Source organism: Lemur catta, chromosome 9 (assembly GCF_020740605.2).
Source record: "Lemur catta isolate mLemCat1 chromosome 9, mLemCat1.pri, whole genome shotgun sequence".
NCBI lineage: Eukaryota > Metazoa > Chordata > Mammalia > Primates > Lemuridae > Lemur > Lemur catta.
The window spans coordinates 92,563,250-92,583,504 of NC_059136.1; the positions used below are offsets into that span (position 1 = coordinate 92,563,250).

At 39.6% G+C, this 20,255-nt stretch overlaps 1 pseudogene; it reads left to right on the top strand.

The window, feature by feature from the left end:
* The first annotated feature begins 2,847 nt into the window (after positions 1-2,847).
* On the top strand, positions 2,848-2,943 carry LOC123645336 (annotated as a pseudogene).
* Positions 2,944-20,255: the final 17,312 nt, after the last annotated feature.

The following is a 20,255-nucleotide window of genomic DNA, read 5'->3' on the forward strand; positions in this document are numbered from 1 at the left end:
GGTCATGCAGCCATAGATGAGAGCACAGGGAACCATTGTGCAGAGCAGGGAACCTAAACCTGCATAGATTAAAACTATAAGGGACCTAGTAAATCATCTGATTCTGAGTTTTGTGTTTCACAACTTGACCCATTGGTGGTCATGGTATCCACTTAATTGGTCACAACCAAAATAAATAATAAATAAGTAAAAAACAAAACTAGAAAACTTTTGCCTCCAGTCTCACCTTCCTCCAATCCATTCTCCACCATCTCTCTGAGATGTAAATATCACGCTTATTTCCCTGATTAAAGCTCTTCTGGGTCTCCCACCGCCTACCTGAAAAGGTCTCACTTCCTCCTGCTGGCATCTTCCCGTTCCCTGGTTCCCACCTTTTCATCCTCATGGTCTGTCACTCACCTGTATTGGCCCAGTGCTCCAGCCATACTCAGACTCAACGCGTTTGCAGCCCCCTCTTCCTGGAATATTCTTCTGCTCTCGGTGCTGTTCTGCTCATCTTACAAGACCCTGTTCAGAAGTCTCCCTCTCTGTGAAGCCTTTCTTTATCTCCCAGGCAGGGTCTATCCTGACCTTCTTTACGCTTTCACCATAGTTTATTTGTACTTCTTTATTGTAGCAATGAGTGTAGTCTTTTGCAATTATTTGTTTATACATCCACCTCCACACCTAGCCTCTAAGCACCTGCCAGCAAAGAAAATACCTTATTCATTTTCATCTTCATGGCATATAGAAAGTACTGAAAAAGGAATTTGCAATGAATAAACAAATGAAATAATCTTTTTGCTCTGTTCTAGCAATTCATTCAGTGTCTGGCAATTATTTAATTACATAATCTACTCCACTTCTAGTCTAATTATCTTGAGGACAGAGACTATGCCTTAAATATTTTTATCTGACTAGCAAACAGGTAAGTTAACCTGGGAAACTGTCTTTCAATAATATTTTATATCAGTATCAACCATCAAATTTTCCTGAAGACACTTAACTACAACATAAATACTGCATTACTTGATAAAGTTATGACAACAATGTTGCTTGGTAAACATTATCAACTAATGTGATTTGCAGGAATAATAATCACCCTGCCGTTTTTTTCCCTCACAAAGTAGTGACAAATGGTGATCTGGAAGAGATGTGGTAGCACATACACTAGAAGTACTTAACAAATGGATTCAAGTGGGACTTTAGGCCACACAGACTCTTGCAAAATGACTTCTATCTGACCACGCTGTCACTCTCAGTATGGTCTGGGGGCGATCCACAGAGATTTGAGTCCTGGGAAGTCAGTCCATCTTCTATAAAGAGGCTTAAAATGCTGCAAGTGCCCCTGATTGGAGATAGACCTCCAGAGTAGCACTTGCTGTTGGTAAGACATCCCTTCCTCTCATTAACAGCCCCCCACAATATTTAAAGGATGCCCACCAAGCCCCAAGGCTCCCAGGTTCCTGTCTTCATCCAGCTCCTATCCAAGGAAGGCATTGTCTCTAACAACCAGATGTCATGCAGCAAACACCTTAAGTATCAACTTCTCTCTTTCCAGTTCATTGTAAGTAATACCCTGATCTAATAGTTCACTGCCCCCATCTAGACCTCTAAGCCATTTGTACCCCATCCCTTCATGTGGTACCCGGCTTCAACTCTGCAGTCCATCACTATTGTAGGTCCTCTGCATGCACCCTCAATTCCCTAGATCATGGCTCAGTAAACTAAGGACAAATCAGTCTACTGCCTGTTCTTACAAGTGATGTTTTATTGGAACCCAGCCATGCCATTAGTGTCTGTATTGTGTAGCACCACCTTTGCACTCAAATGGCAAGCTGAGTAGTTGTGACAGAGACTGTATGTCCCACAAAGCAAGCCTAAAATATTTACTGTCTGGCCCTTTGCAGGAAATGTTTGCTGACCTGTGTCCAAGACCCTCTGTCTACCTTACTCACTTGGAAGAACTCCAACTCTCCGTTTATCCCTTGTGGAGCCTGAGAAGGGAATGAGCTGAACAAAACCCCACACCTAAGCTGCAGATACCCAGTTTAAATTTATGACCACAATTTTCGAATAAGCCTTCAACACTGCTCCCAAATTTTAATTTCCTAGTCAATCATTTTTCTCTCACCATCTGAGATTACTATTTCACATCTTCTCTTTCCTCAAAATTCCAATTATCCTTTTCCTCTTCTCACTCTTAAATGATAAAATAAAAACAACTAGGAAAAGGACTGCCCTGTCACCCACTACCAAATCTACCAACCTATTGACATTTTTGCCCATTTTTCTGTGTTCCCTCCTCTTACAATGCTTAAACTATGTCTACCACTAGCTGAGGCCAAACAATTGACATGTGGATTGGATCTTATATTCGTTAGGGTTCTTCAGAGAAATGGAACCAATAAGATACATACATAGGTGTAGATGAGAGAGATTTATTAGGGGAATTGGCTCACACAGTTGTGGAGACTGAGAAGTCCCATGACAAGCCAGGGAAAGTGGGAGCAGGGCTCAGTCCAAGCCTGAAGGTCTCAGAACTGGGGAAGCAAATGGCATAAATCTCAGTCCAAGGCCAAAGGCCTAACAATCTGGGAGCTGCTGGTACAAGTCCAAAGGCCAGAGAGCCTGGAGAGCTAATGTCCAAGGGCAGGAGAAGAAGGCGTCCCAAGTTCTCTGGAGGGAGAGAGAGAAAACTTGCCTTTCCTCTGCCTTTTTTTTTTTTTTCTATCTGGGCTATCAGTTGATGGATGGTGCTCACACACATTGGGTGAGGGTGAATCTTCCTTACTCAGTTCACTGATTCAAATGCCAATCTCCTCCAGAAACATTATCATGGACACACCCAAAAATAATGCTTTACCAGTGCTTGTTTTGGCAGCACATACACGAAAACTGGAACAATACAGAGAAGATTAGCATGGCCCCTGCAAATTAATTAATTAATTAATTAATGCTTTACCAGCTATCTGGGCATCCCTTAATCCAGTCAAGTGGACACCTAAAATTAACCATCACAAGCCTTGCCTACTTTCACCTACACGAGGACTTTGATCTTACAGTTATTCATTCACTCTCTTTTCTGTTTCCACACTTTATGCTTCTCTCCTAGATCATGATCATCAACAAATATGCTATAATAATTCCCATAAGAATAAAAATGCTTTTCCAAGAACCCTCATTCTCTTCAGCCACAGCCTGAGTCCTCTGTTGCCTTGTAGCAATCCACTTAGAAAGTGTCTCTGAAGATCCTTTGCACATCCTCATCCTGAGTTCTTTCTTCAACCCACTCCTCTCAGGCTCTACCCATGCCTCTAGACTGAAAATGTTTTATCTGGGTCACCAGGTCATTGTAGTCAACCTGTTGAGAGCACACAACATAGGGATCACTCTTTTCCTCCTGAAAGACTTTCTTCTTTTGGCTTTCAGAACACTATAACCTCCCAGTGTTCTTCCCACCTCCCTGTGCTGCCTCAGTCTGCTGGCTCCTCCTCCCCTCAATGAAGTTGTAGGAGGTCTCAGAGCTCAGTGCTTAGCTCTCAGACCTCTTCTTTATCTATGCTCACTTCCTAGAGGGACTTGCCCCCTCCCCTGTGTTTATATACCATCCATATTCTGATGTTTACCAACTGCATACTTCCAGCCCAGAGCACCTCTCTGAACTCGATGTCCACTTCTCTAATAGGCTTCTCAAATCTGACAAGGTGACATGAAGTTCCTCCCGACACATGCTTCTTCCCCAGTCTTCCCTGTTTCCACAAATAGTTACTCTATTCTCCCAGTTACAATCTTTTAGCCATTCTTGTCCCCACCACTCATCTCTCTTCTAACATCCAGCCCAAGAGCAAGCCTTGTCAGCTCTTCCTTTGAAATATATCAAGGCTGACATCTTGCCACCTCTGCCTCTGTCTCCCAGCCTGAGTCTCCACCATCACCTCCTGCCTGGTCATCTTTGCTTCTACTCTTGTCCCAAGTCTCTCTCTTTCCCCCTTCCCCCCAAATTCAGTTTTTCCCATAGAAACCACAAGATGTTATTTTACATATAAATATGCTTATGTCATTTCTAAGCTATAAACTTCCCAGTGGCTTTACATCATGCTGAGAAGAAAATCCGAGTTCCTTCACATGATCAAGAACGCCCTTCATGGTCTGACTTGGGTCTTTCTGAACTCATGTTAACTTCATCCTACCTTATTCATCTTAGCCTCATCAGCTCTTTTTCTGCTCCTCTTATACCAAGCTTCTTCCCCACTCAAGGCTTTCACACTGCTTGTTTCCTTAGCCTGAGATGCCCCTTCTGACCTGGCTGTGGTCAGCAGAATTCTATGTTCAAATGTCACCTCTTTAGAAGACCCTCCCCTGATCGCCTGTCTCTCCTCTAGAGCCATTCTGCAGCCCCTGCTCTGCTTTGGTTTTCTTCTCAGCATTTATCAGGGTGTCCATAGCATTGAACACTGACTTTTTGTTGTCTAGACCCTCCCCTAGAATGTAAACCCTATCAGGTCAGTGTTTTCATCTAATTTACCATGTATCCTGGGGCCTAGAAGGTGCCTAACACATAGTAGGCTTATGGTAACTACTTTTTGATGGAATAAATAAAATTGTTTACATCAAACTTTATGTCCTGATAGTCACTGTAAGGAGAAGAAAAAACTTCTGCAAACTTAAGCTTCCACAGGGGAAGAAACGATTCCACTTTGTGAAAAGCTGAAATGTATATTTTAATAATGACTTAATGATGTTCTATTAAAGGTCCATTGAATCTTTACATTTCGCTTGTATTATGGCTTCTCCATTGAGGACCTTATGATGCGGCAGAGACCCCCTTCTCTATTATGTCTTGACAGGGGTTTCTGTTAGGAAGATGGCGTGAACAGCACCAGGTAAAGCAGGGGGAACGGTGGTCATTGGCATGTGTCCAGCTACCAAAGGGGAAATTTAATTTCACCGGTTTTCACAGGTCTACATGGTGATCACATGTACCAACAGTATGTTATTTATCTAAGAATGCACATTTTCTTTCAAACACCCCTTAAGGGACTGAAAAATCCCATAGAACTGCTAAGTTCCCATGAAGTTCCAATTCATGGAAGTGGATTTCCCTTCATGAAAAGCCCCCACAGGCCATGCTGTGTCCTATGAAGCTCAGAAACTCTAAATACCCTTCATTTCTGATAGACATGTAACTATATTTAACCAAAAATGATGTAAACCCATGGTTTTAGTATTAATATGATAAAATGAGCCTTTAGTAAATATTCATTGAGCTATCATAAAGAAAAAAATGACATATTCAGATGGGGAAAAAACTAACCATCTGAAGAAAAGCACACGCCACATTCAGGAATTTACTCTCAAAATACAGTTAAAGTACCCACATATGCATTTGATTATCTCATATTCCTATGCTGTAGGCTGTCCTTCGCATTTTTTCCTGCACAGATATTTTTCATGATCATAATTCTGATACATAAACAATCTCACTACTTCTGTACTTACGGTGTCACAGAGACAGCCAGCACAACCCCAATAGGAAATGAACTCCAGTCCTGATTTTATCCCAACAGGAAAGAAGATATGTTTATAATTTCCCAGTAGGAAATCATATCTATTTCTCCGCTTAGCTTGACAGGATGATGGTATGATTTTTCTCTATTAACTTAATATCAAAATAATGGTAACTCAGAGTTAAATAAACAGGAATAGACTTCTAATGTCAATCAAGATACATGCTAATCTCACTTCTACTGTCAATTACATGGAACCCAAGTTCATTACTCAAAATATTTATAATATTCTTTCCTCATTGTCAAAATCAAAGAGAAAAAAATACCAGGACACAACTTTTTTTAATATCATTTCATTTGTAGAACTATATTCTTACAATGTTTCCCCAATTGTCTTCATCTAACTGACCTCTCCACAGTTAGCTGGAAGTTTGTATATGGAATAGGTGATGTGTTCCTTCTATTTACCTGAAAATGTGGACATAAATCTCTTTATACAAAAAATTCCTTAAATCCAACTTACAGATTCAGAAACCCCCTGTTTAATTTGTAGAGGTAGCTTCAGATAATTTTCTTCAGAAATACATTCTGTTGTTAAGTTGAAAAAAATATTCTAGATGACTAACAATTCAGTGCTGTTTTCCCTTAGCAACATAAAATGGACTTTACGGTGGAAGGAGCCTGATTCACTGCCAACAGCTCTGTCTCAGTGAGGGGCATTGCCAGGTGCCTCTGTATACACTGTACTCCAGATGCTCCTTCTAGGAGGCTTTTATCAAACACTGTGCAACACAGTGACTCTTCCTGGAGAGTTACAGGGTAAAGAAAGAAGCTGTAAATTGGTGCCCAAGGCTGGGCTGGGTGCATATTAGGACATTCATGGATTCTTCAGCTGAAAACTCTCCTGGGCAGGTGGCCATATGGTTTGGGGTACAAGACTGAAATTTTAAAATGGTGGTGGTGGGGAGGGAACTCTGCTTAGATGCTTGTGTTGCACTTTGGACGTTTATTTAGTGGACACCAAGGAAAGAAGTTGACAAACCCTGTGTTCCTAGATCCCATAGGCAATGGGCAAAGAGTGAAGGGAGAGAGGTGGTGTCAATTATATATCTTTATAAAAATGTATCTGTCTGTCTATCTATCATCTATTTATCTATTAAAGAGAGTACCTGCCCATAAGATTCATTTATTACTGAAATGAGTTTGGAGAATACACTATCCTGAAAAAAATTTTCCGTGCAGGGCTTGTACTTCTGAAATACATAGCTATGCAATTAGTATATGCAATAATGAATTTGTTGCTTAAAGCATAGCCAAACCTTTTTTTTAAGTTTGAATACTGAAATATTTTTGGAAGAGAAGGTAAAGATTCAATTGTTCTCTATGTCTAAATTGTTTTCCTGTTTTTACTGTGTTGTTGCATAAGACCCTTGCTATATATATCCTCTAACTCAACACCTGTCAGTAAGCCTGAGAGGTTAAGAGGAGGCCCAGGGTTTGTCCTGTCTCCTGTGATTGCTGCAGCTGGGAATCATAGCTAGGGCTTACGTTCAATGGCACAGTAAGATCTTCTGGAATCTTATATGTGGATCTCTTCATATGGATAGCTTTTCGAAAGTGCCCACATAATAATAATAATATGGTTTGGAAGAGTCATTAGAACTATGTCTTCCTATTAAGTTCCATAAAGTTACAGTGGGTATAGAGCCTGCCAACTACAAATAATGATTATGTTTAATGTCTTATATTAAACTGCATCTTGACGGAAGAGGGGTGGGGCCCCCCAAAAAACTGCATCTTTTTCTTAAATAATCCTAGATCATAGATGTGTCATCACTTATAAATCACTTTTCCTTTTGATATTCTAAATGTTGATGTATTGAAACCAATTTTAGGGTTTATTGATTAAAATACACCTGTTGTGCATGTAGGTCTCCTATATGCCTCTTACCACAGGCAGAAAGAAGAGAAAATTAGGTCAACCCTTTGTGCTAGGTTATCCATTCTGATAAAGGGGTCTCAGTGAAATCTACACCAACACTCAGAGCTGACAAACAGAGCTGCTGTGAAGTTGCACCCCTCATCAGCGACTTAGCAAATCCTGGAGATTCCGTGGGAGGAATGCAGACGTCCCTGGCCTTGCTCTCCTGGGGGTAGTGCGGCTGGGGCTACTGCTGTTCAAATCTGGTCCACAGTCATTGGTAAGAAAAATTAAGTAACAAGTTCATTTAGTTCTGGCGCATTAACACTCCATGGCAAAACTACTGTGAATTGAAACAAACTACTTTGGATTTCCTAAGTAAGCTTTGTCGTTTGGCATGTTTTTATCAGGAAAAGGAACCATCAAAGTGATAAGGTGGGAAACATAAGTGTAAAAGTATACTACTACTCAGAATGTTAAGAGAGCACACTAAGTCTGTGAGTGTACAATTAATTTAGGAAGAAGCTGGTTCCCAGAAAATTGAAATTTTATTGCCTTCAATCCAGGAATGCAGAATAAAATTTACATTTTCCAATACACAGCAGTGTCCAATCTAAGGTTTTGTTTTTGTTTTTGTTTTGTGTGAATGTATGATTACTACAGTGTAATTTTCCCAGAGAAGTACTGGTTTAAAAATGCTTTTAACTATAGTAAACGGTCAGGCAGTTCATGAACAGTTGCTTTTTGCAATGCAAGCTAATAGGACGTTGTCACTCTTGAGAGTTTATTTTTTAAAAAGGAACCCTATAGAAATATTTAACAATCTGTTTACTATTATTATTATAAACCTTACAGGTGAAGTGATAGATACTATCTATCTAACTAAATAAATATTTAACAACAAGATCTGGGGGTGGGTATTCTCCTGATTTGTAGTGTTTACCTATATCCTTGGGGTAAATATACTTATCGCAGCAGTCAGTGTTTATGCGTAAGACCTATTAAAAATATATTCTTTCAATACCGCCCTCCCCCCCCACTGTCACCTACAAAGCAAGGTCCTTCCTCCTCTGCATCCAATAGCCTGTGTGCTCAGGCACCGTTCCCTGTCCATCACGCCTGACCATCTGCGCTCTTGCGCCATCCGGTCCTGGCCGAACCAAAGTGCACGCCTTCCTGGTGAATGGCCCATGCTCTCTGCCTTCATGCTCTTGGTCCTGCTGTTACCTTGACACGAATCAACCTCCTCCTCCTCAACTTCCCCCAGCCCCTCCTTCCAAGGGGGTGATAAACAAACAAAGGGAGTGAGTGGCAAGGTACAAACCCTTTATAGCATTTAATGTTGATGCAAAGCACATTGTTCACTCCGAAGGTTTGCTGAAGACATGTTTTCTGTTGTTTCCATGAATAATCAACAGTGCCTTTGGGTGGAAACTAGTATTTTTACAAATAATGCACTTTATCTTTCTAAAATGAAACTAGATTAAAAAGAAGTGATTTATTACCTCAGAATATCCCAAGTTGCAGCAACTCACAGTCTTAAGATTAATATAAACTGCTCCACGTGATGTATTTTATGTCTCGTTTTATGGTTTCACCACTATATTTCTTTCTCTAGTAGCTTCAGAATAGATACTATAAAGCAAAACTCATCACCAAAACATAAATGTCCAAAGGTAAGTGACCTAATATTCGAAGACAGAACAAAATTCAAGAGGCCTTTTGTGCCTGACTTTTGTACAATCAGGAGCCTCGATAGCAAACTAAAACCAACATAAATTATTTTTGAAACAAATGGATTACTAGCAAATATGGAATTGCTTTATTTGTATAATTAATTCCAATATTTTTAGAGTTATTTAAGGAAAATTAAATCAATTATTTTAGTTCCACTTAAAATTATCTAGTAGGCTTTGGGAGACAGATTTTATTCCCAACGATTTTTTTTCTGTGACTTCCTTTATAAAAACAGGAATTTTAATAATTCCAGGAGTAAGTATAAATCTGAACTTTGAAGAGGTCAATTATAGTTCAGGATTTGGAAGATAAAATGTTTAAATGAGCCTTGAGCTAAGTATAACACATGTGCTGCTTCTATCATTCTTTGCAGTAATACCTCGGAGCAAATAAAACCAGCTGTGTAAACGAAAAATTCAAATTAGATACCAAAGAATCCAGTCACAAATCCATTCTATGCCTTCTGTTACTGAATGCAAACAAACTATCACTAAAACTTCATGAGTAGCTAAAGTCAGAACATCTCTGATTAAGGACAAAAACTTAGGTGACCTACATAGATACATAGATCAATAGATCAATAAATCAATAGATATAGATAGAGGATTATGTGTCTAATACCATGCATATAAAATTTTATCCTGAGAAATACAGTAAACTACCAAGAATGAACACACACACACACACACACACACACATTCCAAATATACCAATATGTATATGTAGAGCATATCAAAACTTCATTAAAAATTGGCCTGAGAATTCTAGCGATTGTTTACTAGATAAATCAAAAGTTTTGTTAATTAATTCCAGCTAAATAATCTGGCTATAACAAATAAAGCCACAAATGATCTAAGATTAGTAATGCAATTATAGAATGATGCTATTTTCCTATGAAGCACACAAGTTTTGAGAGATTAGTTTGTACTATCTTTGAGCAAGTCTGTATACCAGATCATTCCTTAAAAGTGGAAGACCTGTCTTGGTAGACATGGGTCACGTGGATGTTGCCATTTTTCAAAATTGGCTCTGGTTCAGCTGCAGTCCACTTTCAACTCGTACAAATATGTTGCACCAACCCAGGAAGAGCCCCCCGTTTTTCCTCCCCTACCAATGTCCCTCAGGCCATTGATAGAGCTAAGCGGGAGGTATGCTTACGTACCTTCTTTGTGCTCTCTGGATTGGGAACTGCCACACAACAGATCCTCTGGCACTGTGGGGTCTGATGGGCCATATGGCCTGAGTGGTGGACCATAGGCCACAGCAGAGGTGTCCCTTGCATTGGGCCACACTCAAAACAGGCAGATTTCCAAGTTATCCGATAAATGTGTTGGAGCAGCCATCCCAAGCATGGTACATGTTGCTTCCACATTCATGTGACAAGGGTACCAGATGTGGTATCTTGACCTTTGTCGTAAGGGGGAATGACCTGACTTGCCTAGACCATTACAGCCCTTAAAACTTTACAATGCAGCAGGCCACTCTTGCTTTGTAAGGTTTATCTCCTCCTTTTTGGCCCTATGTGTCTCACGAAGGCACCCAGATTACTTGCCCTTCCTGTTTACCAGGTTCCATCAGCACAATGTTATCAACTGTGTTCTGCAGAAAGTCAGAGCTCAAGGTCCCTGGAAACTTAATTTTTAAAAGCATTATACAGGTCAGACAGAAAAACAGCGTATGACATTTGATGCAAATAATTGTATACCTTTCTTTTTCACCTTGAATCATTTCACTATATTTATAGTGAGAATTATGGAGAAATTATACTGTTTTCTTTTTATCCTCTCATGCCATTAAACATTCTTTTAAAAACAATTTTAGGCCGGGCGAGGTGGCTCACGCCTGTAATCCTAGCACTCTGGGAGGCCGAAACGGGCAGATCGTTTGAGCTCAGGAGTTCGAGACCAGCCTGAGGAAGAGTGAGACTCCGGCTCTACTAAAAAAAATAGAAAGAAATTAGCTGAACAACTAAAAATATATAGAAAAATTAGCTGGGCATGTGGCACATGCCTGTAGTCCCAGCTACTTGGGAGGCTGAGGCAGAAGGATTGCTTGAGCCCAGGAATTTGAGGTTGCTGTGAGCTAGGCTGACGCCCAGCACTCTAGCCTGGGCAACAGAGTGAGACTCTGTCTCAAAAAAAAAAAAAATAATAATAATAATTTTAATTGATTGTATAATATTCAATCATATTGTTATTTGATATTCTTTCAATTATTGTCTTATTATTTGGATATTAGGATTTTTAAAAACTTTTGCTGTTACAAATAATATTGTGATAAACTTTTTGCATGTAATTGTTTTCATCTTTATTTCCTTAAAATAAATTCCTAGACATGACATTACTGAACTAGAATATAAAGATGTTTAAGGTACTGGATTCATACTGACAAATTGTTCTTAAGAAATAGGTTTATATCTAACCAACTGTGTTTTAGAGGGCTCATTCCCTACACCCTGGCCAGCACTGATATTGGTATTTTTTTGACTTTTGCAAATTTAAATGTTAAAATTTCTTTTTATTATTGTTTTAAAATCTGTTTATTTTATTGTTATATAAAGTCAACGTTTTCATGTGCTTATCGAACATAGCTATTTTCTATGTTTTTCCAGAGCTCTCAGAGAACAGCTAGCATAATCCTCTTCTATATTATTCCATGTTTTTATAGGTATTAAATCCTTCTCATCCTTAACTTGGCACCATCCCCTACAATTTAAGACTCTAACTGGTTACCATGTTTTCAGCAGAAATGAGAATCACTCCCTTTCATTCAACAAAATATCCAAGATGCTCATTCACTAAATACTCTGAAAACTGTTCCATTGTCCTAACCCTGCAAGATGAGTCCCTGTACCATGAACATGTCTTCTTTACTCTTATATGTCCAGCCTGGCAGGTTCTGTCTGGCTTGGGGTCCCCGGGAAGGTCACAGCACGACCATTCTGGGGATGTGAGAATTGTGAACAGAAAGGAGATAATATCAATGCTTTTCATCTGGGGACCTAGAACTTAAATGTACATGCAGACTTAATGTTTAATTAACCAAGTTTTAACTGTTTCTTTATTCTTTTCCAAACTGTCTCCAATTTTTTACAGTTTCTCTTCAGTTACAGAAATGAAAGTTGAACATGCAATGACATGGATGAATCTCGCATAGTGTTGAGTGAAAGAAGCTAGTCCAAAAATGTGCATACCACATTTATAGTCATGCATCACTTAACAATGGGGGTATGTTCTGAGAAATGTATTGTCAGGCCATTTTGTCGTGCCAACATCATAGAGTGTACTTACACAAACCTGGGTGGTCTAGCCTACTGTACGCCTAGGCTATATGGTATAGCCTATTGCTCTAAGACTACAAACCTGTTCCTGAATTGAATACTGTAGGCAGTTTTAACACTGTGGTAAGTATTTGTGTATTTAAACATAAGAAAGGTACACTAAAAATATGGTATTATATTATAATCTTATGGGACCAGTCTCACCTATGTGGTTTGTTTTTGACCCAAATATTGTTCTGTGGCACATAACTGTATATAATGCTCCATCGGCATGAAGTTCAAGAGTAGCAAAATTAATCTAAAGGGATAGAAGTAAAATACTGGTTATCTCTGGCTGGGGGAATATTGGCTAGAAGGAGCATGAAGTAGCCTTCTGGGATGCTGGAAATGTCTTATTATTTGAGCTGGGGAAGTAGGTGGGTTCATCCATGGTGTATACATATATTAAATTCATCAAGTAAGATGTGTGTACTTTACTGTATATATGATATATCTCAATAGAAATTTAATTAAAAGGGAATAAGGTGTTCTAATATGAGTCTTCTGTTAAGTGAGTATTAAAGAATTTGATGTTTTTTTTTTCTTTTTCTACTTTGGATGCCTATGTTATGACATCATTTGTACAACTACATAATCTTAAATTACTTTTATACCACTTTCATTCTGGGGTTATTATCTCCTTTTGGTTGAAGTTCAAGAAAGATCATTTCTAACTAAATTCTTTAGGAGTCACAGGGATAAAGGCCTATACAGTAAAATTTTCTGTAGTTTTTTTATCCCAATGAAAGCAAATATATCACAGTAAATTTCATATTACATATTCATATATATGTATACATATATAAGTACAGCACATATATATGTACATATACACATATATGTATACACACATAGGTATATATGTATAAGTGTGTACATATACATGCATGAATACACATATATACATATGTATACACATATATGTCCATTTCTTAGATTAGTTTAGCATCAGTATTGTCTAATATGGACATGCCAGAGAAATGATATTTAATATTAATTATTCTAAATGCTAATACAATGTATAAGATCTATAAGTTCACCAAATAATTTATGAGGTAAGCTGCTTCAAGAGAATAAGAAAGTAAGATTGAGAATCTTCATATCTCTGTTATTATAACTACCTAATTTTTGGTTTTTAAGAACTCCATATTTCTTTAAATATCTTTCTCATCTACTACATATGTAGTTGCCTCCCACTATCCAAAAAAATAAATGGTGATAATCTTTTGTTTACTTCTTATTTATTTTGTTTATCAAGAAAATATTGCATATTAATTCTTTTGTTGGAAAAGGAATTCCAGCCTATGTCAATACAGCTGGCACACCAGAAAAGCAACTCACTTCAAATATAAGGAATATTTTAAATGAATCATTTTGAAAATTATATTTTTTCCACACACAGCTCCAAAGACCCTATTTCTGATTATAGTTCCCAGGCTTGGATGTAACCAACACATTGAAATATCTGATACTTTTTATGGAACTGTAGACCGTTATTACGTATTCTTATTACATATTCTTTTTGGAATTCTTCCTGTGAGCAAATCCCACAAACCGTTTGGGAAAACTTGATTTTTTTTTTTCTTCCACGACATATTTAAAAATTGTCAACTTTAAAATGCTTGCGAGGGGACCTATTATGAGGCTTTTAAATACGTCAGGTATTAAGTAAGCCGGTGGGAAATCGTTCCCAGATTACCTTTATTACTTCGCATGTCTAAGTATAAACCTTCTTCTCTGTAGCCGTCGTTAAATACCAAACTAATCTATAATATAAATGTAATAGAATTCTAATCAGAATCCCTTTGGGGATTTTTTGAAACTGGAAAAGAATTCTAAAGTTCAATTAAAATAATACATGCTCAAGAAGTGAAAAATGTTCCGGTAAAAGAAGCATAAGGTTGAAACTTGCCCTGTCAGATGCTGAAACATAACGCTGTAATTCCCAGCCCCTGTTTATGGAAGACTTGCTGTGGTCAGTTATTAATAGCTGCTCAAGTACAGCAGCAGGGGCCACTGTGAGTCCCAATAAAGTGCCACATCTTGGATGGACCAGCCGTCATCGGGGGCATCTCTTGTGAAGGAGAAGCAATTTGTCCCCAGTGGAATATACACAGGTATTGCATATTTGAATTAGCTTCCCACCCCCTGATTCTGCCAGTACCACTCTCAGGGTTTGCTGAAGACTTTATTCCTCATCATGGTGTGTGTCAGGCACAGTTCCAGGTGTTGGCAATAGAGTAAGGAATGAGACAGAGAAAGTCGCTGCTCTGCTGAAGCTTAAATTCTATTGCGAGAGACAAACAACCAAGTAAAACAATGAATAGTATAATTGTAAGTAGTGATAAGTGTTATGAACAAAATGAAATAGAAAACAAATTGGTGTATAAATGCGAAGGTCAGGGGAGAGTCTTAGCAGAGTTAACATTTCCGCTGAAAGCTGAACGATAAGAAGGAGTCAGACAGGGGAGGATCCGGCAAAGAGAATTTCAGGAGTGACGGACGGTCAGAATGAGGCACAGAGGGAGACATGACTTGGGCAGTCCAGGAACAGAGGAGGCCAATGAGAAGGAGCATAGGGCAGATGGACAATGTGCTATAGATCAGGGATCTAGAAAGTGGCTAGAACATGTAGAACATAATGCACTATGGTTCAAAAAGAAATGAAAAAGCCTATGTGTAGCCATTGGAAGGTGTGATCAGACAAAAATGAAGCAGAAGACAAATTAGTCTTCCGGAATGCATCAGACTCCTAGGAGGGCTTGTTAAAGCACAGATCACTGGGCCCCATCCCAGAGTTTCTGCTTCAATATTTCAGAATTTGCATTTCTAGCAATTTCCCAGGTGATATTGATGTCACCAATCCAGGGACCACACTTTGAGAACCACTGGCCTGGTGCAATTACTCTTGGTGACAGATAATAATGTCTTATACAGGAGTGGTAGCTGTGGAGGTGACGAGAAGTAAACAGGTTTGTTACACATTTTGAAGGTAAAACCAACTGAGCTTACTTAGTGATTTGAGGTGGGAACAGTGAACAGAAAGGAATGTACAGCTCCCCATATCTGACTTGAATAGGTAGGGGGATGGCAGTGCCCACCACTGAGACAGGGAAGGGGCATTGGGGGGTGTGTGTGTTGGGAAGTTACATCAGGAATTTGGTGTTCGTTGTTGTTTGTTTATTTCACTCTTGGTTTTAGGTTACACAAGTAGAGATAACAAGTGGAGAGTGGATTTCACAAGTCTGCCACTCAGGTGAGAGGCTGGAGCTGAAATGCAAATGTGTAAGTCCTCCACATATAGATGAGGCTGAATGAGAATATAGGAAAAAATAAAGCAGGGTAGAAAAATGGGCTCCAACATAAGCTCTGAAACACTCCATTATTTTTAGAATTTTGGCAAAATAGAGCAAAGGAAACTGAGAGGAGTGGCCGGCAGAGCAGGAGGGACACCGGCAGAGCGTGGTGTCGTGCAATGCAAGCGGGGAGGAAGGGGACCCGAGGAGGAGGAAGAGCGTCAAGGCCAGCTGCTGCTGCATCTGGACACACCGGGCCACTGGCCATCCTGACAAGGGTAGTTTCAATGACCCGAAAGTGTCAGAAGCTTGACTGTAGTGGGTTGAGAAGTGACAGAGACAGGAGAAAGCAGATGCAGAGAATGTAGGCCGTTCGTCAGAGAAGTGAGGCTTTGGAAAGGCAGAGAGGGACGAGACAGGGTAGCTGGAGGAGGGCATAGGCCCCACAAGGGAAGGGGCCTGTTTGCCTGGTGATGCTTTTAACTTGAGACATTCCATGCTGACAGGCAAGGCCGTGTCCCTGCTGCAGAAGTCTCTGGGCAGTGGGAGAAGTTGCCCGGGCAGGAGCTGGGATACTCCCCTGCTTGTAACAGGAGTGAGCAGTGTCCCAGCACACAGTCTTTCTTACTTCCCACCAGGAAATATGCTTGTTCCTTCTGCCCAACCGAGAAGCCACTAAATATAATAGAACATTATTTAATTTTCATTATCATTGTCAAACAAATTGGGAAGCCAAAGGAATAAATGGATTTGTTTTCAGGGTTAGAAGAGAGGGGAGAATAGAATATCACTGAGAAGAAGAGGTAAAGCCAATCAAACTTGTACACATGCAGTGATTTTTGGAACCAGTAGGCAAACTTGTTGTAATACACAATAAAATAAAAACATTTTAGTGGCATAGAGGAAAACAAGATTCCTTTTAATGTGCGTTATATAAATAATCAGGGTGGAAAGGTTGGCATAAATTTTGCTTTTACTTTATCCTTCCCAGGAAATAAATTATTTTTTTAAAAAGGCCCCATCATGGCTTATTTCTTAACTCTTCCATGATTTCTGATTTCATTAGTTAATCTGTGTACAGAATTTAAACATCTAATCAAGGTGGCAAGAATTATGCACTTTAATTTAAAACATTTCAATGCTCAATTTGGTATTCAAGATAAACCAAATGGCCTGGGATTCAGATGTTTTAATAAGTTCCGTGTTTTCACACTATTAGCCATCTGCTTATGCAGCCGACAAACTGAAAATCCAGGCCTGTGTGTACATCAAATATTCATGGAAATTGAATAGAAATATATTCTTTAGAAAAAAATCATTTATACTTCTAGATATGCTACAAGACACAAATATACTGCATTTTGCTGTTAGATCTGTGTCTGTTAAGGGTACATTGCATGTTATTTATTGTAAACTAAAAATAAAATCCACAGTCCCCCTGCCAACTGAATGGACTCCCTCTTGGCCAAGGGGACCTCAGAAAACCTTAAAACTGAGTTCCCAGCCAGGGAAGGGAGGTGTTATATTCCCTCCCTTTTGGAGTTTAGATACAACAATTGACCAGTGTTAATGTTAAAACAGAGATCATAAGACTGACAAAGCAGACACTTTGTAATAATAAGATACTAAATTATTAATAGGACCTAGGCCATGCAGGGCAAAGGTTAAATCACACCTCAGGCCATCAATTTGCTTAGCAGATCTCTTGAATCTATATGCTGTGGCTTGTCTCTGATTCCTTATCTTAACTTAAAATATTTCAAGCCTTTAGACAAAGCTTTATTTCTTTAACCAATTACAAATCAAGGAATCTTTGAACCCACCTACAACCTGTAAGTCCCTACTACTAGATGTCTCACCTTTTTGGGCTCAACCAACGTATACCTTCCATGTACTGATTTATGATTTTACCTGTAACTTCTGTCTCCATGAATGTATAAAACCAAACTGTAACCCTGCCACTTTGGACATATTTTCTCAGGACTTCTTTGAGACTATGTTCCCTGGGCCATGGTAAGACACATTCGGCTCAGAATAAACCTCTTTAAATTATTTTGCTAAGCTTGGGTTTTTTCTTATTAGTAATTCTGCATTACTTCGTTTTAGATGTAACCTATGTATGCTGATGGTTTGACTGATCTGTTCAAAACATTGTCCGTCTTCCTTCTGCGGGAGGCCACCAGGAGCAAGCGGGGCATTTATAGTTAAATTTTTATTCATGAGCTTCCTTGGTTTTTCTTATTTTCTTGCTTTAGATCATTTTGTGTAACTGGTTCAGAGGTTCAGTTCTGATAAGCATGCGAAAGTTCGAATGTTTATTTAAACCTCTTGCATCTGCAAAAATCTGGCATGAATCTTTTCAGAACAGCCTTTCTCAGAATTTTTCTGGCATCCCGGCTCCCGTTCATATTGGCGGTCATGGGCAAACTGTCTGTCTAGTGGCATTTCATCACCTCTACTTTGAGCCCTAGCAGCAAAGGAGAGATGCAGGCACTGAGTAAACATCCACATTTTGAGAGAGAAAAGAAGGACTGCCGTGGCATCAGCTTCACGTGAGATCAATGGCTGTCCATGTGGCCATGTCAGATTTGAGACCTTGCATCAGTAAAATATGGGGGACACTAACGCTTTTAGGTTGTTAATTTTAGTATTAATAACTTTAATCCTTTAGATTAAAAAATATTTTCCAGACCACATACATCACTTTATATTAATCTAATTTTTAAATTCATTCAGCTAGTTGATTTTAGTCTGCTGCTAGGTGAACCTGTGGCCTTCTGATTTCAAGACTGTTCCTTTTTAAGCACCAAAGGAGGCAAGAAAAGCTTCATCTTTCTCTGCTGCACCCCTTTTAATAAAAGGATTTGTTCTATAAAATTTGGATTCAGTCCAAAGCCTGCACTTAAGGGCTTAGAAGACCGCAAGTTGCCCACCCCTGTGACACTGGATTAAGCATTAGGGACCCATTCATGGAAAACTAGCATAAATAAATGACTCAAGGAGTTCCTCTGTGAGGACTTTTCCCCTTGTGCTGAGTCAGGTGCCTTTTTCTATGCTTCCATGGCACCAGATTCATTATTTCACAAATATTTATTAAACATTTTGTTACTCAGGTATTGCAACAAAACAATTACGATTATACATACTGTGGCATACAACAATAAGGATTTATTTCTTATTCACTTGTTTGCCAGTTTGGTGGGTGTGGGCTGATCCAAGCTGGCTTTGCTGAGCTTGGTTCTCAACTGTGAAATGGGTCCAGGTCTGCTCCATTTGTATTTTGTCTTCCTTGGGTCGTTGGACGCCCAAGGATCATCTCAGGGCTCTGGCAGAAGCACAAGATGGCCAAGCAGAAACATGAGATGCTCCTACCATCGGAGCTGCTGAATTGGCCATGTGCCTTCATTCCTTCAGTCCAACAAGTCACGCAGCCACGCTCACCCTCAGTAGCATGGGGGCATGTGCTCCTTGCTTGGCATCTGGCTGATTAAAGGGAGGGTCTGCTGAACTATCATCTGCTCTATCATACGCACCTACTATGTGCCAACCACTGGTAAGCTGCTAAAGAGGCAATGCCTTCAGCCTTTCTCTCCTACCAAACCAGCAAGCACAATGTGCTAAATTAAAGGGGTAAGAGTTTAGACTCTTAAGCCAGGCGATCTGTGAATTCTGGCTTTTCCATCTATTAAATCTATGATCTTGGACAAGTTTTTAATCCTCTCTGAGCCCCTATATATACAACTAAAAGTTGAAAGTGACGATGAGGTACTTACTCGACAGTGTTCTTATGGGAATTGAATAGATAGTGAATGTAAATTGGTTCATTCAGCGTCTGGTCCAATGTAAACGCCCGATAAATGAACACCACTGTCATTAACACCAGGCATCCCACACGGCCAAGGAAGAGCAGCCTTGCTTTGGAGGTCATGGAAGTACCGAGAGTAAGCACATCCTAGCATCTACCCAAGCAGGTTACGCAAATTTGTTTTGGTCCCGCCTGTTTTCCCAGCTGGACTGTGAGCTCTTTGAGGATGATATTCAGCCCTCCCTCCCTGGCTGCAGGCACATGGCTGGCACTCAAAGCATGTTGAGGATAAACCACTGAAACCCAGTTCCGAGTTGTGCTCTCAACGCACTGCTGTTGCAACTAGCTGTGGCGAAGGATCAGTTGGTATTTTGTTTGTCATTGTTTTCCTTCGCAATCTGTTGCAGACCAGTATTTTTCATCTCTGCTCTGTTCAGTGAAACAAATGCACTGATCACATGCTTGAATGTCAAGGCCGTGTCAAATTGCCATAAACATTTCTAAATGTTTACTCAGTATTTCTGTACTTATCTCTTTGTGAATGAGTAACAATCAGTTTGTAGACCAGCACCTGTTCACAGGCCCCTCTTTGAATGGCAGTGCTGTGCATTTTGTGGGTTTCACTTTCATCCTACAGTCTGGGGGAAAATCCTGGCTGAGTAAAGCATGCAGATTAGCAGGCACGACC